The sequence below is a fragment of the Dermacentor andersoni genome, chromosome 1 (assembly GCF_023375885.2).
Source record: "Dermacentor andersoni chromosome 1, qqDerAnde1_hic_scaffold, whole genome shotgun sequence".
Classification (NCBI taxonomy): Eukaryota; Metazoa; Arthropoda; class Arachnida; order Ixodida; family Ixodidae; genus Dermacentor; species Dermacentor andersoni.
Window position 1 is genome coordinate 250838117 of NC_092814.1, and position 16429 is coordinate 250854545.

Genomic DNA, 16429 nt, shown 5'->3' on the forward strand with positions numbered 1-16429 from the left:
AAGACTGCAAATAATTACCTGTCGCGCTCTGAAGTAAATGAGGTTTCGTGCCGTGATTATTGGGTCATTAACTACTTATTAAAGCAGAAAAAACCGCGTGGATTTTTTTTTTTGTGTCAGTACTCCTTTAGGGAAACGGCGCGGCGGTAGCTCAATTGGTTAGATCATCGCACGTGTAATGAAAAGATGTGGGATCTTCGCCACCTGCGGCAAGTTGTTTTTTCATCCGCTTTCATTGCCATTAATTTATAATTTATTTAATTCAGTTAGTAAGTAGAAGTAAATTCCCCGATGTTGTCCTTGGTGTCTTTTTGTTGGCTTCTTACGATTAATAAAAATCTGGCCCCTCGGTTAAACCCCTTTCTCCTGGTTCTATTGTATGTAGAACCAGAAGAAAGGAAACTGAGGGGCCCGATTTTTGTTAACCATATCTTAGGAAGCCAACAAATAATGAGACCGGGGACAGCATATAGAAAATTAACAGCAGTTCTTAATTGAAAAAAAATATAATTAAATGGAAATGATATTGGATGAAAAAACAACTGGCCGTAGGTGGCGAACGATCCCATGTCTTCACATTGGGTGTGCAGCGTACCATTACCAATTGAGCTACGGCGGTGCCGTTTTCCCATCCACTTTCTATGGCATTTGTTTATCTACTAGAACTAACCCTGGGAGTGTTAGCCTACGCCACCACTCACAGCCTTGGCGGCGGATGTGGAACATCCTTTTTGCTGCAGGCGTCACAACTACGTGAACTTTTTGGGTGATAGAACTAGTCAATAAACCCACACATGCTGCCTGAAGGCATCAGAGCTGCCAGGTTCAAGATCCTCGCTATATAACGAACGAGAAGAAAGGAAACCGACGTGCTCGATTTTTATTAGTCATATCATAAGAAACCAACAAATAATGACACCAATTTATGATATATTTAATTTAATTAAGAGCATCAAATAATTCCCCCTATGGTATTCTTGGTGTCATTATTTGTTGGCTTCTTATGACTGTATATATGTTGGAGCTGTCATAAAGCAAATTGTAAACTTAGAAGCAATTCCGTGGCTGGCACCAGTTTCGAGGAATGCATTGGTGGTCCAGTTGAATTCGTCTTTTCATTGCTTAAGAAGGTGTTTTGTTAAATGTGGATAAGAGAAAGAAAAGTGCATTTTACCGCAAGTTGAGCAGCGCTAATCTCGAAGTGTGCCCTAAAATTATTAAGAGCTAGTTACTCGATAAATGCTGCCAATTAAATATTTAGTATGGCATTTCGTACAATTGGCGACTCCAACTAAATGCTCATCCCCTAGCGGCCGCGCCGAGAAACAGCCCATCCAGGTTCAAGCTTGAAGCGAAAGAGAGCCTCCTATCATGGCATGCACTGAATGCCTCATAGTTCTCAAATCATTGTGCTGCCGCCGCGCTCAAGCCGAAAATGAAAATATATGGATGTCGAAAGACTTGTGTACCGTTATGTGTGTCATCGCGGTTTAAAGGCAGCAATGTAGGATTTCATCTTTTCGCGAAAGAAGCAGACGACGCGCATCGGAGAGCGACTTGGATAATAGCGTCCTCGGTCACCTTGCCCCGGAGTTGCCCCGAAACCAGAATGGTGCGCTTTGCACCTCCGTGGTGGCGCACTGCGGAGGGTCAACATCGAGGACAAAACTGCACCCCGTGCAGGGTGCTTGCCTGCAGCGCTACATTGCCCCTGGCGCGAAAAACGTGCGCGCACATTTTATTGTTTGCAGGTGCTGAGCATCTGCGGCAAGCGCTCGAACCTTGTCAAACTGCGTGCTCCATCATACCTGGTTGCAAGCAAACACCAATGGATTTTATAATTAATCCTGACGACCCGTTCCTGACGACCTGTTCAACGAACCTGTCCACTTTCGGCCGCTCTTCACCACATTGTTTTTGGACGAGGTCGATCAGCATGTCGTCTTCGCTGTCAGACGAACTTGAAAAAAGCTCATCGATTGCAGCAACTAGGAGCGCTTCCTTTCTCATTGCCGACATCTCCACTAGCTAACTCCGTCAACTTCGTTGCAACCGCAGCTTGCGCAGCTATCGGGCCAGAGCGTCCGCGGTTCTGCAGTCGGCAGTGCGCGCGCGCGTCGGCACGTCCCGCAGTGCTTGCTGGGATTGCACCCCGGCGCACCGCCGATTTTCTCGGTGCGGGACGGGGCAACGGAAAACCGCTCCAACAGGGTGCGCTTCCGGTGATCGAGGATGGTCGGTGCGCAGCGGTGCGGTTGATCGAGGACGCTATAAGAAACTTCGCATTGGGAAAAGGTGACGACTGCTACTATACCGGTTTGTTCGAAACATTTCACTCGGGACTTCTTTCTTCCCGGCGTGCAGAACATTGCTTTCTTTTTATTTATATTAAATATCTTGCAGGCGTTTCAAATCGTGGAGTGTGCTTTGCTTAGGCAGGTGCTTTAATAAATTATAGTGATGTGCGTTTAAGCTTCATTTGGTTTTGTTCGTTTATAGCTTTCTGGCCCCAGCATTAGTGTTACTAATGCTTTAAGCAGCAGAAATATTCTCGCTCATGTACAAGCTGTCTTACAGTTAGGGGAGAACTCGGAGCGCATTGCATGGATGGATGGATGTTATGAGCGTCCCCTTTGGAACGGGGCGGTGGCTTGCGCCACCAAGCTCTTGCTACTATGCTGCTTAATATCCTACCTAGGTTAACCAATGAAAAAACAAAAAACCCCACTATGAACTACCACGTCCAAATTTTCTGATACCCTATTGCGAACTGTGCTTTTGTACGTCTCCGTCTTTTGTCGTTTCCCTACTTTTCTTCCACCAATCCTCCAATCGCCTCTTACTGATGTCTACTGCGGACCTGTTTGCTTTACCACTGCTCCCGCTGAACCCAAGGGCGTCAAGGAGGCCAGTGCCTAAATCGACCGCTGGATAGACGTCTTCACATTCTAATAAAATATGCTCCGTCGTTTCCCTAGCTTTACCGCAGCAAGCACATGCTTCTTCTTCCTTCTTATATCTCGCTTTATAGGTGCGTGTTCTAAGGCATCCCGATCTCGCTTCGAAAAGTAATGAGCTTCCCTTTGAGTTATCATAAATGGTTTCTTTCCTAATTTCGTTTTTTCCCCTTAAGTAGTTACTCATGGCAGGTTTCTTTTCCATTGCCGCCACCCATGAGATTAATTCAGCCTCTCTGACTTTCCGCTTGACCTTTGTTGCTGTGTTGCCCACCCCACAGGCCACATACTTGCTGGTAAGCTTCCTAGTTCTTTTCCTCCACTGTGAATCAATGTTTTGCCTGTACAGATACCTGAACACTCTCCCAGCCCATTTACTTTCCTCCATATTCCTCAGCCGTTCTTCATACTCAATTTTACTGCGAGCTTCCCTCACTTCAAAACTAGTCCAGCCCATATCCCCTTGCACAGCTTCATTTGTAGTCTTCCCGTGCGCGCCCAATGCGAGGCGACCCACTGACCTTTGGTTCCCGTCGAGTCCTGATTGTACCCCTGATTTAAAGCAAACAACCGCATTTCCAAAAGTAAGTCCTGGAACCATTACCCCTTTCCACATACCTCGGAGGACCTCGTACCTATTGCATCCCCATAGCGCTCTGTGCTTCATTATGGCTGCATTTCTCTTCCCCTTGACTGTTATGGTTTTTTCCTGTGTTTCCATATATCCGTTGCCTTCGTTTATCCATATACCAAGGTATTTATATTCTGTTACCCGAGGTATTTCTTGGCCCTGTATCTCCACTGTCTGTTCACTGTTTTCATTGAATACAATAACACCTGATTTTCTAACACTAAATTTCAAACCTAAATTGTTGCCTTCCTGTCCACAGATATTAGCCAGACGTTGCAAATCACTTTGCTTGTTTGCGAGCAACACAATGTCGTCCGCATAAAATAAACCTGGGAGTTGCTGCTCTATTACTGTACCTGCCTGTTTGTATGAGAGATTAAACCCGATATTACTTCCTTCTAGCGCCCTCTCCATCCTCACCATGTACATCATAAACAGCAGCGGGGATAAAGGGCACCCCTGCCTCAGTCCCTTGTTGATATGAACTTTCTCCGCGCTCCTCATCCCTTCCCATTCAACGCAAACAGTATTTTCTAGGTAAATCTCTCTCAAAAGCTGTATACAATCGTTACCTAAGCCTTCCCCTTCCAGAATATCCCACAAAATGCTGCGGTCTACGTTGTCGTATGCTCCTGTAATGTCCAAAAAGGCCACATACAACGGTCTGCTTTCTGCTTTTGATATTTCAATACACTGAGTAAGAACAAACAAGTTATCATCCAAACGCCTACCTATTCTAAAGCCATTCTGAAGCTCTCCCAAAATGCCATTATTTTCTGCCCATGCTTGAAGCTTTAATTTGATTGCCTGCATTGCTAGCCTGTATATTACCGATGTAATGGTCAACGGTCTATACGAGTGAATTCTGTCTTTCTCCCCCTTACCTTTATAAATTAAATTCATTCTACTTTGTCGCCAACTGTCTGGTATTCGTCTATCTTTTAAAGTTTTTTCAACTGCTTTCACGAGAGCTTCCGATGCATCACGATGCGGTGAGCGCCTATGAGTCAGGCTGCGGCAGCTGCTCGCGCAGGCGCAGATGCCCGAGAAGCGTAGTCTTGAACCGCATGCTGCTGTCGGGGACAATGTGTGGATTTCATCATTACTGCATGAACTGAGCCGATATTCTTTACTAAGCATTGTGCGACGCCCACTGATACGCCTCGAAGGCAAGTTCATCGCTGAAAGGTACGGGGCAATCAAACAATGCACTGATTTCGTACGTTATTCAGGGCCCATTCCTGGAAGGCGACTACATACTCCAACACGATATGTCGCCGATCCACACTGCTCGTGTTGTGCAAGAACTGCTCGAAGAGTGCGGCATCACTGACCTTGAGTAGCCGCCCAGATCCCCGGACCTCGGCATCATTGAAAATGTTTGGGGCTCATTAAAAGTATCACTGGTGCGCCATCCTCTCCATGCGTTGTGCGAGGATAGGGACGAGTGGGACGTGCTGCAAATTAACATATAGCTGACTAAGTCACGCTACACTTTGCTACCCTCCAGCATTTTCATCGCTGCCGCTGGGGACATAACGAGATACTAAGTTCGGAGCGTGACGCATGCATTTCCCCGCTGACGGGCAAGGTCTGTCTGGTGTAGTGAACTATTGTCGAGAAGAATCACGTCTAGCTCATTGTCTTAAATTGAACGAAGATAAGAAAGGGACACAAAGACCAGTGCAGTTATTCATATCCGTTTGTTTCATCGTGTTTGACCCCCATAGTTGAGTGCTTTGTTTTCCTTTCGCGTCAAAGACCGAGCACGTTGCGCGCACATTATAACGCGACAGCGTTAAGGCTCCTGTGTCGCAGAAGGTTCAGCGTCGGCGTCGGGCGTCGTTTTGGCGAAAAAGATTCTCGAACCACCCATACCCAGGCCCTCCATGTGGCGCAAGGAAGATACTGAACTAATTGAATTTCTCAAGTTAAAATGCGTAGAAATATTGTAAAGTAAGACTTACACACAACCTACAGACATGATAGCGTCGGATTGTAATTTGAATAATCGAGAAAATAATTATGTTACGCGAAACTCAAACCCTTTTTTCCAGCGTTACTACCATACACAGACCGGCCACGGCGTCCGCCATTTGCGCGCACGCCGGCGCGCAAATATCTTGGAAGCAACGGAGCGGCGCGCCCGTTTCCTTGAAACACTTTCAGATGGCGCTTGCCTCCGCCGCATCGCAGCCCATGCAAGAGGCCGCGTTTCTACCAGAAAGTCCGCATCGTGTATAGCGTTCGCTGCGAGCGTTTCCCAGTAAGCATTACGATTACATATGCTGCAGTTGCCGGGAAGCGTGAGAAGCAGTCAGCGATCTTTGAATGCTATCGCGTTCCACTCTTAAGCCCGGAATACATGGAGCGTTTTTGAGGCGATTTCCGCCTCACGGCGCCGATTTGTCGCCCGGCGTCGAGAAAAACGCCCGCCGCCACCGATCAGGACCGGCTAGATTTTGACGCGGCGCGCACGCGTCTGACGCTACCGGAAGTGCCTGTCGGAGTCACTTCCGTCTGTTTTCGGCGGGAGCGGCCAGCCGTCTCACCGTTCCTTGCCGTCCCTTCAACACTTCGCGCGCGTGCGCTGGTCAGCACCATGGCTACGTCGGCGAAAGCATACCTGGTAATGTGTATAGACATATTAGTGGGGTATTAATTGCATAATTTATTAATTATAACACGAGCAAACAACGTATAAGCATTGTTCGTTCATGTAGTGGTAGCCAAAACATTTTTGCCTTGTCTGGCCACACTGCGGCGGCGTTCGCCGCTCGTACGCCTCATGTAGCCTGGCCGGCGTCCCGCCAGCGCGTTTTTTTTTTTTTTTTTTTTTGGCGCGCGATAATCGCAGGAGAAAAACGCCCCATGTAGCCCCCGCTTTAAAGGCGAAACTTAAGCGTCCTCTGAATTTTGTCTATTCCTTGTCGCTGCGTATTACGGTAGCACGCACTCAGTACTAAGTGTGAAACAGGCTGTGCTTTTGTCTGCAGGCAACGTAGCAGGAATGATAACTGCCTCGAAAGGTCTGAATTTGATCATGACACGTCACACGTGTTATGCCGCGAGGCGACATGTAGTTTTCACAGCATGCTTTAGTGGTGCATGTAGAATATGCTGTTTTCTCATTCAATTCGTTGAGTTGTCAGTTTATTTTCTCGCAAGAAATTTAGAAGCAACAAGCAGCGCTCGCTCGTTCCAGCTTTGGAGCGTTCGACCTGCGCGCTGCCCCGATAGTTTGCTTTCAGACACTGTGCGCGCACCTAAATTGCATTACAACTGCTTCAGTTCGTTTCCGAGTCGTGTATTTACAGTAATACAAGTGACTTGCCCCCCCCCCCCAAAAAAAAAAAAAAAAAAATCTTTGCTAAATTTTGGAAACCTGTTGGAAGAAACTCAACTTGGTCCGATTGGTTGCTAGTCATTTCTCGCGTTTCACTAGGGTTTTAGAATTTCAGCGGGCGGCGGGTGTCTGCTATGTTCGCAAGCCCGAGCCCTACCTTGAACACTGCGTACAGCAAGCCTGAACAAGCACCAGTAATCGGACGTAGACGACCTTATCACACGTATAAGCTAACTATAAAAAGAAAGGTGCAGCCCCGACTCACAAACGGAACTCTCATTTGTTTTTATCCCAAGGCTCAGGTAATGTTAAAGTTTTTAGCCTCAGCGCAGAATATCCGTATTTAGCTTCTTAAAGCAAGACAGACGTTACCGCCTATATTGGAGGCGAGCACCACCACTGGAAAAGCTGGTGCCGCCGTCAGCGTATATGAGGGATCGCATGTACACAGCGGCCGCGTCGACTTCTTTGGAAGCGCCGAGACCAGCTGAAAACGAAAGTTCAACGTCCCACCTGCGCTGCGGTTCCGATTAAGTGGGAAAGATTTCGAGCTTCGGGTGTGCGCTTGACAACACTTAAAAGCCCTATAATAGGTATACTCGCTGCCTTTGAAGGCGTCCAACATGGTAGGTTACTGCTCGGTGCCGCAGTGCATGCCGGACGTACGCAACAGAGCCCGGTCTCAGCCTCACACGTACCCGCAGGACAAGAAGCTGATTGAAGGCTAGATAGTGAAATTTAAAACTGGCAAGCAGCCATCGGCTATAACTCGGTTGTGCAGCAAGCTCTTCCGCGAGGAAGATTTCTGCTATGGCGTCGGGGCTGCCATATTCAGTGAGTAGCAGAAAGCACGCACTAAGACGCTCGCCCGCGCGCGCTGCCCGGCTAATGTGAAGCTTTATGAACTTGTTGATGCTAGATAGTGGAAGTTCACTGGAAGGGAAAGGGAAGAAGCACATTAAAAAAAAAAAGTCATGGCATATGCTCATATTTGTGTTTGCACCAAACAATTAATGTACTGGATTAAGAAGCAGCAGGAAATAGTTTGCGTCGAAGTTCCTAGATATAGCGAAATTTTTTTTGAACAGCTCTGATAGCGTCCACACAATCGTTGCTTATATACTGTCAAATGCGCATGTGCTATGGCCTAAAGCTTACGTAGGGCACGGTGCGAAAACGCGCTCCCAGCGAAAGCGAAATATTGTGCGCGGACATGCAGGCAGGCGCGCAATCGGTCGATGCGAACCCGTACGGTCGCTGCATTAAGGCTTCATTCTGTTATGTTCAATTTTGTTATACAGACAGCCCACTATAAGAACATATGTCACATAGTTTGCTCTCAGCAATTACCTACCTTTCACGAAAAAAAAAAATGGGTTCCACGGGACTCCATCACGGCTACCGAGCGCAGTGGGCGTTCACTTAACGTATTAGCTAGGTAAAGAGATAGCGTCATTACAACGTTCCGTGATTTCTCTTGCTCCGATATCCTCATTGACATTAAGAGGGAAAAAAATGGAGCTGGGCAGGCCATGCAATCCGTAGGTTAGATAACCGGTGTACCATTAGGGTTACAGAATGGGTGCCAAGAAAAGGCAAGCGCAATCGAGGACGACAGAAGACTAGCTGGGGTGAAAAAATTTGGAAATTCGCAGGGGCAAGTTGGAATCTGTCGGCACAGGACAGAGCTATAGGTAATTGGCGATCGCAGGGAGAGGCCTTTGTCCTGCAGCGGGCATAAAATAGGCTGATGATGATGATGTATGATCAGGTATGATTTCTGTCTGCCCAGGATGATTATCTTGACACTAAAAACTTCTATCGTTTTCAGGGTACTTACAGAAATGTCCAGGAGGGCTCGCGCGTGTTGTTTTTATTGAGCGCTGACAGCCAAACCTATGAGGAGCGTGCCGCGTTATCGTTCATACTATGCAGGCGAGGTGCTTCCGACAGATGGCGACTCCGTAAGTCCCCGCCGCCAACTGACCCTTTTCGCGGCGATCCCGTGGGCGCTGCCATGTTTGATCACGAGGTGACGCGTCCATTGCTTGCCTCAACTGCCCCCGTTGCCTCCGCGTTTACAGTGGGTGTGTATGGCGCCGTTGCGGCTTATCAAACCTCTGTTTCGGGAGATATCGTAGACGATGACTGGGTGGACGACGTGAAGCTGTGGCCACAGCTTCAAAGAACATGCGAAAAGCTCTTTCGGAGTTGATTAAACTATGTCCAAACGGCGCGATCAGCGTATATGGTGCTTGTTCTAAAAGCAGGGCTAAGTATGTATTCCAAGCTATCCAAACTTTGCGCCCATGAATTGAACCAGGATTAGTGTGTTTTGCTCTTCGCTCTTTATTTGGCAAATATTTGGAGCAGCTGGTTGTCACAGTTCTCAGTAAATTTCCTTGGAGCGGTCACTATCTGATTATTTCTGCCTAATCCCGGCTGTATTCAGTTCCGATATACGTGTTCCTGTTGCGCGCAAGGCTTGAAACGTAGCCGTTCTGTACATTGTAATACCTTGTAGCAAAGATGTATTATCGCTAGTAACTCGCTTACTCTTGGGGACCGTCACGAAGCATTCAGTTTTGACCATTCGTGCACTATTGGTGTAGTCCGTCAGTTATTGTGCGTATATGGTACGCATATATTCAAATGTGCGACCGTTCACTCATTGACACGTTGGCGATAGAGTGGGCGTAAGTTAGCGTGTCAATTGGGGTAGATGTGTGCAGATAACGTGTGCGAAACTTGCTATGATTGGGAGCGGCGCTACTCCCTTTCTCATTGTTTAACGAGCGGTACTTATTCTGGCCGACGTTCCGGGGCTGACTCTCTTCCTCTGAGTGTTAGCGATACAACGCTGGCGGATGAGCGAATTTCTGAATCTTGAAGAAAGCCGTGCATCTCGAAGTGCCGGTAACTCGTACAGAGAGTTGCAGCAGCGGTCCGCGAACTTGGCCATACAGATTCATTCCATTCCTTAATATGCCAGTCACTATTTTTTGCAGCCGACTACTGCATACGTCTTCAAACCACATAATTCGATCCAGCGTGATTGGAGCATTGTGCGTTAGCAAAAACTCAGTTGCATTTCCGACAGCTGATCGCATAGAAACATGGTAGAAGGGGTAGTGGTTTCGTATTCGTGCGCTGTCGCCGAGGCCACGTGAGGATGGATGGATGGATGGATGTTATGAGCGTCCCCTTTGGAACGGGGCGGTGGGTTGCGCCACCAAGCTCTTGCTATTATACTGCCTAATGTCCTACCTATAGGTTAAACAATGAAAAAAAAAACACTATGAACTTCCACAACCAAATTTTCTGATCCCTTATTGCGAACTGTGCTTTTGTACGTCTCCGTTTTTTGTCGTTGCCCTACTTTTATTCCACCAATCCTCCAATTGCCTCTTACTAATCCCTATTGCGGACATGGTTACTTTTCCACTGCTCTCGCTGAAACCAAGGGCTTCAAGGAGGCCAGTGGTGCCTAAATCGACCGCTGGGTAGACGTCTTCACATTCTAATAAAACATGCTCTATTGGCCTCGAGCTCCACCACTGGAAAAGCTGGCGCCACCGTCGGCGTGACGTGGCATGAGGGATCACGTGGCCACAGCGGCCGCGTCGGCTGCTTCGGAAGCGCCGCAGCGAGCCGAAAACGAATGTTTAAAGTCGCACCTGCGCCGCGGTTCTGATTAAGTGGTGTGGCTTTACCGCATTGGGTGTCTGCTTGACAACATCTGAAACTACTACAATAGGTAGTGGCTGCCTTTGGAGGAGTGCAGCATGGTAGGTTACTGCTTGGTGCCGCAGTGCTAGACGTACGCAACAGAGCCCGCTGTCAGCCTCATTCACACGCAGCCGCACGGCAAGGAGCTGTGTGAAGCTTGGCTGGCGAAACTTTTCACCGGCAGGCAGCCATCGGCTACAGCTCGCGTATGCTCCAAGCACACACGCGAGGAAGATTTCTGCTACGGCGCCGGGACTGCCGATGTTCGGTGAGTAGAAGAAAACGCGCACTGAGACGCTCGCCCGCGCCCGCTGCCCGGCTAATATCAGGACGGTTTGTCTATGAACTTGTTGATGCTAGATACTGGCAAATTCTCTGGAACGGAAAGGGAGCGGTAAGACGCATATTAAAGAAAGGCATGACATATGGTCATGTTTTTGTTATGAATTAATGCACTGGATTACAAAAAAGAAGCAGAGGGAAATCGCACGTTGAGAAGACTGATAAACATACAGTGCGACGCAACTTGAGAAATAATATTGAAATGTCCTAGAATTTAGAAGACAAAAAAAGATTGAATAGTCGCGACGGCACATCACAGTCGCCGTAGGCGTCGAAGTCTCTATAACGAAATTATTTTTGAACAGTTCTGATAGCGTCCACGCAACACTATAGTTGCTAGTGTACTGGAAAATGCTCATATGCTGCGGCCTAAAGCTCACGGCACGGTGGGAAAATGCGCTCACAGCGAAAGCAAAACATTGTGCGCGGACATGCATGCAGATTGGCAGTCGGTTGCCGTGAACCCGTGTGATGGCTGCACGCATTGATGCTTTGTTCTGTTATGTGCCATTAGGTTATACAGACCACTCTCTATAAGAACATATATCACTTAGTTTACTCTCAGCGTTTGGCTACCTTTCACGCAAGAAGCCGGTTCGGGAGACTCCATCGCGGCGACCGCGCGTAGTGGCGTTCACTGTGCGTATTCGGTAAAGAGATAGCGTCTGTAAACGATTCTGTGCTTTCAGTTTGCCCAAGATTATTATATCGACAGTCAAAAACTTCCCTTGTTTTGAGAATACCTACATAAATGTCCAGGAGGGCTGCTGCGTGGTGTTTTTATTGAGCGCCGTAAGCGAAACCTACGGGGAGCGCGCCGCGTGATCCCTCATACTACGCAAGGGAGGCGCTTCCGACAGATGGCGACTCCGTAACTCCTCGCCGCCAATAGTTTCCCTTGCTTTACCGCAGCAAGCACGTGCTTCTTCTTCCTTCTTATATCTCGCTTTATAGGTGCGCGTTCTGAGGCACCCCGATCTCGCTTCGAAAAGTAATGAGCTTCCGTTTGAGTTATCATAAATTGTTTATTTCCTGATTTCGTTTTTTCCTGTTAAGTAGTTACTTATGGCAGGTTTCTTCTCCATTGCCGCCACCCATGAGATTATTTGAGATTGCCGCCACCCATGAGAATGGCGCTTCGGGCGCGTCGCCTAAAGCGCCATCTCGTTTCTCTAGAACAAACTGCTCCACGAAAAGGGTCAATAGCTCTCGCAGCCGAACGCGGTGGGGAACAGGAAAGATGAGAGGGGCCGAAACCAGCTGCTCAGCTCACGCGGCAGGCATTTTTTTAAAGAGGCATTGGTTATGGCCTTTGCGCATGCACCTCGTATCCTGAGAATTACTGTGATAGTTACCGTCACCCTAAGCGTGATCACCTATAGCAACATGGCAGTGCCCATGCAGCGCCGACCACTCGCTTCGATCCGAATTCGCGCTTGTTACTGGCTCTCCGCTCTGTCAGCAAGAAACTAGCGGTAAAATCAGTCATCGCCAAGTCTCGTCTTAAGCTGAGGTCAAAGTATTGGGTATGTTTTGCCGTAATTATTGAGATCAGCTCTTTGTTTTCACGCTGCTAGGACTACAGACACGGCGCCGAGCCTTAGCGCTGGTGACACGTTGACGATGCGGTACTCTATAAAGGCCTAATTACTCATTTTATAATTAATTTACTGCTCCGTTCTATAGCATGGTACGTGATGACGGTAGCTTTCAAATGCTATGCAGACGCCGAGCAGACGCTTTGCCGCACGTGAACGTTTATGAGGGCGTTCGTCCTTACTAGCTAGGTAAATGTAGGCAAAGCGTACAGTTGAAGCTCCGCTCCGCTGTCGCATGTATGTAAACAAAGCTTATGGTTACTGCGTGAAAACATGTTTAACGCGAGAGCATTAAGGGCCCCGTATCGCAGAAAATCCGGCGTCGGCGTCCAGCGTCGAAAGGGAAACTACCTTCTACAGTGCAACGGAAGTAAGAGTAGCGGTAGCGTTGTGAACTAAACTACACAACCAAAAGATGGCGCTGACGAAATCAAAACGAAGTGTGGTTTGGATTTTGTGGCGAATGGACGTGCTTTTCGGGGCTCCGTGGCGACGACGAAATCATAAGTTTTTGTGCATGCTTTGAGCTTGCTTCTGTTTTTATTTGCTGGTTTTTTGCATTTAAATTGTAATTGGGGGGTTTTCCTTTTCTTTCCTTTTTTTTGTCTCTCGTATTTCGGGTGCGCGGGTGTGCTTCGTGTACATTTGTTTTGCAGGATGATTAGAGCGTCTTTTCGTGCCACGTGTTCCAACACGTGCAGCCGAGTGGGACGTTGAGTGTTTGTAGTCTAAATAGTAGCTTGGAAGTGGCACGACAAATAGCTATTAGTGGTTTTACTGTGCGTGTTTGGTAGAAAAGTGAGAGCGTGGCCGCGTGGTTGAGCGCGTGCGAGAGTGTGTCATACCTTTGGTCTCCGCGGTATTGTTTTTGAAACAGTGGTGAGAGTTGCTTTGCGGCATTTTGAGGATTTGGATCCTGTGCGTATCGGTTTTTTCTAAAGGGCACGTGCTCTGCATTGATATAGTATTATAGTATTTGCAAAAAGCCGTGCAATACATGGCGAGAAAGCCGGTAAAGCAGGCAGTACGGGGGGGGGGGGGGGGAGGGGATCCCTCAAGGCAGATGAGGAGCGGGTGAGAATGGAGAGGGTGCGAATCAACCGGCACACAATGTGATGTCGATACGAGGCTGCAGAAAATGGAGGCTTTCCAGGAAAAGCTTCTCAAACAGGTGCAAGAGCTAAAAAATGAGCTAAACAGGGAGCGTCAGGCACGGAAGGTAGTTGAAAAGAGACTTGAACCAGCCGAGGAAAAGCTGAACAGGGCCGCCATTGTGACCGAGAATGTGCGTGACAATGGAACGCAGACTCCCGACGCGACAGGCGCGGAAGGGTCAGAGAAATACGTGGAACGCAGGCAGGGGGATGAAGGGTTAGCTGGAAAGAGCAGCACCTACCTTGAGGCCGCTACGCGGAAAAAGCAGGAGCCCAGGGGACAATGCCCCTTGTCGAGTCCGAATCACGCGGAAAATGACAAAGGGAAGCAGGGAGAGGTAGGAGAGAGTGAAAGGGTGATTATCGCTGGCGATTCAAACCTGGCTGGGTGCTCAAAAGCAATTGTGGAGAGGGTGAAAAGCGACAAAGGAGTGGCGGTAGGGACATTTCCAGCGCGCAAACTGGGTTCTGTCATGGAGCGAGCAAAAGAAAAGCTCGCGGAAAATGCCCGCGTGCGCAACCTCGTCTTAGTAGCAGGTGGGCTAAATGACGTCCTAAACAGGAAAGGGCCAGGACTAGCCCAGCGCTTGGCGAAGGGGGTGGACGACTTGCGTGAGCTATCCCCTCAGGTGCAGATTGTGGTGTGCACGGTGCCGGAGGTGCCTGTGCGTGACAGTCATGTACAAAGAGCCGTAGTGGCTGCTAATGAGCAATATAGAAAATGAGCCGAGAGAAAGGCTTCGAGGTTGTCGAAGTAAACAGGGAAGTGAGAAGTTGTGGTGGTTTTAAACGAGACGGGATCCACTTCAATTACAGGCTAGCACGAGAAGTGGGCTGGCGACTTGGTGGTCGCGCTGTTGCTTTTTTAGGGGGCCCGCGGGCGCTCAGGAGGTCAGAGTAGATAGTAATGAAGAAGGTCCCCTAGGGGAACATCAGAAGAGCATCGCCGTCGATAACAGAAAAAGGAGGAAAACAAGAAAAAGAGCTCGCCATGCAATAGGCTACATAAACATGCAGGGCGGCAGAAGAAAGGAAAAGTGGGTAGAGATTGAGGAGCAGTTACAGAGAACAAATAGGAGTGTATGCGGTTACAGAAACGCACCTTAGAGACTCAGAAGAGCTGCCAGTTATTGAGAATTATGTTTGGGAAGGGTGCAACAGAACTAAGTCGGAAAGAAAGGGAGGGGGAGTCGGAACGCTCATCCATCAGGGAGCCAAATGGAAAAGAGTAAATTCACAATGTCAAGAGCATCTTTGGTTATCAGGTACAATGAGTGGGAAAGAAACTTGGCTGGGCGTTACGTATTTGTGGACCGGAAAAAATTGCACAGAGAAGAATAAAGAGTTAGAGGAATGCATAAGCGCTGATATTAAGGGTTTCGGGAGTGTTGCTGAAATTGTCCTATTAGGTGACATGAATGCCCACATACAGGGTTTAGATGGCTATACCGACAATAACGGGAAGTCAATGCTGCACCTTTGTGAACAACATAACCTCGTGATCGTGAATACAGGGCCTAAGTGTGAAGGACAGATCACGTGGGAAGTGGGAAACCGGCAATCGACCATTGATTACTGTCTGATGACAGAAGGAATTAATGATAAGTTGAGAGAAATGGTCATCGATGAAGAAGGGTTTAGCAGCATAGAAAGTGACCATAAACGCATCATTTTGAATATGGGATATGTAATTGGGAAAGAGAGCAAGGGGAGCAAAATGGCCAGTCCATATTTTAACGCTGAACAAATAGCAAATACAGTCAGTAGAGTTGAGGAAGAACTTGGCAAATGGCCAAGTAAATAGTGGGAATATGGTGAGCTTCTAAGTGTAATAACGACAGAAATACGGAAAGAGAAACAACATGTTCGTTGGAAAGGAAAAAAGAAACCGAAAAGCTGATGGAACAAGGAGATACGAGAAGCGATCACCGAACGACAGAAAGCATCTCGAGAGCACAGGCAGGCAAAGAAGGCGCAGTTGCCACAGGATGAAGTAACCAGTAAATGGGAAATATACCGGGAGAAAAAGTCTATGATTCAAATACTGGTGCAAGCAAAATTAAAAGGTGAAAGTGAACGTTGGTTGTCAGAAATACGTGAGAAAAAGAAGGCCGCACCTATAATATTTTGGAACCACATAAAATTATTAGGCAGGAAGTCAACAACAATACAACATATCCTAGACGAAGATGAAAACAGACTGGAAGGAGAAGCGGCAATAAATTACATCCGAAAAGCAACAGCCGAATCTTTCCAAGGCAATGACGAGGTTGTACTTGATGAAAAAAAGAGCATGAAAGAGACTCAAGCGGAAAAGGAGCTGGTGCTGACAAATTTAAACTGGAAGAAAGCGGAAGAGAAAATTCCTAAGCGCACAGCCACAGGGCTAGACGAGGTTCCCGTTAGGCTGATAAATGAACTAAGACCAAAAAGTAAGGCAGCTCCGATGAAAACAGTGGAACAAACTTTAAAAGATAGACGAATACCAGACAGTTGGCGACAAAGTAGAATGAATTTAATTTATAAAGGTAAGGGGGAGAAAGACAGAATTCACTCGTATAGACCGTTGACCATTACATCGGTAATATACAGGCTAGCAATGCAGGCAATCAAATTAAAGCTTCAAGCATGAGCAGAGAATAATGGCATTTTGGGAGAGCTTCAGAATAGGT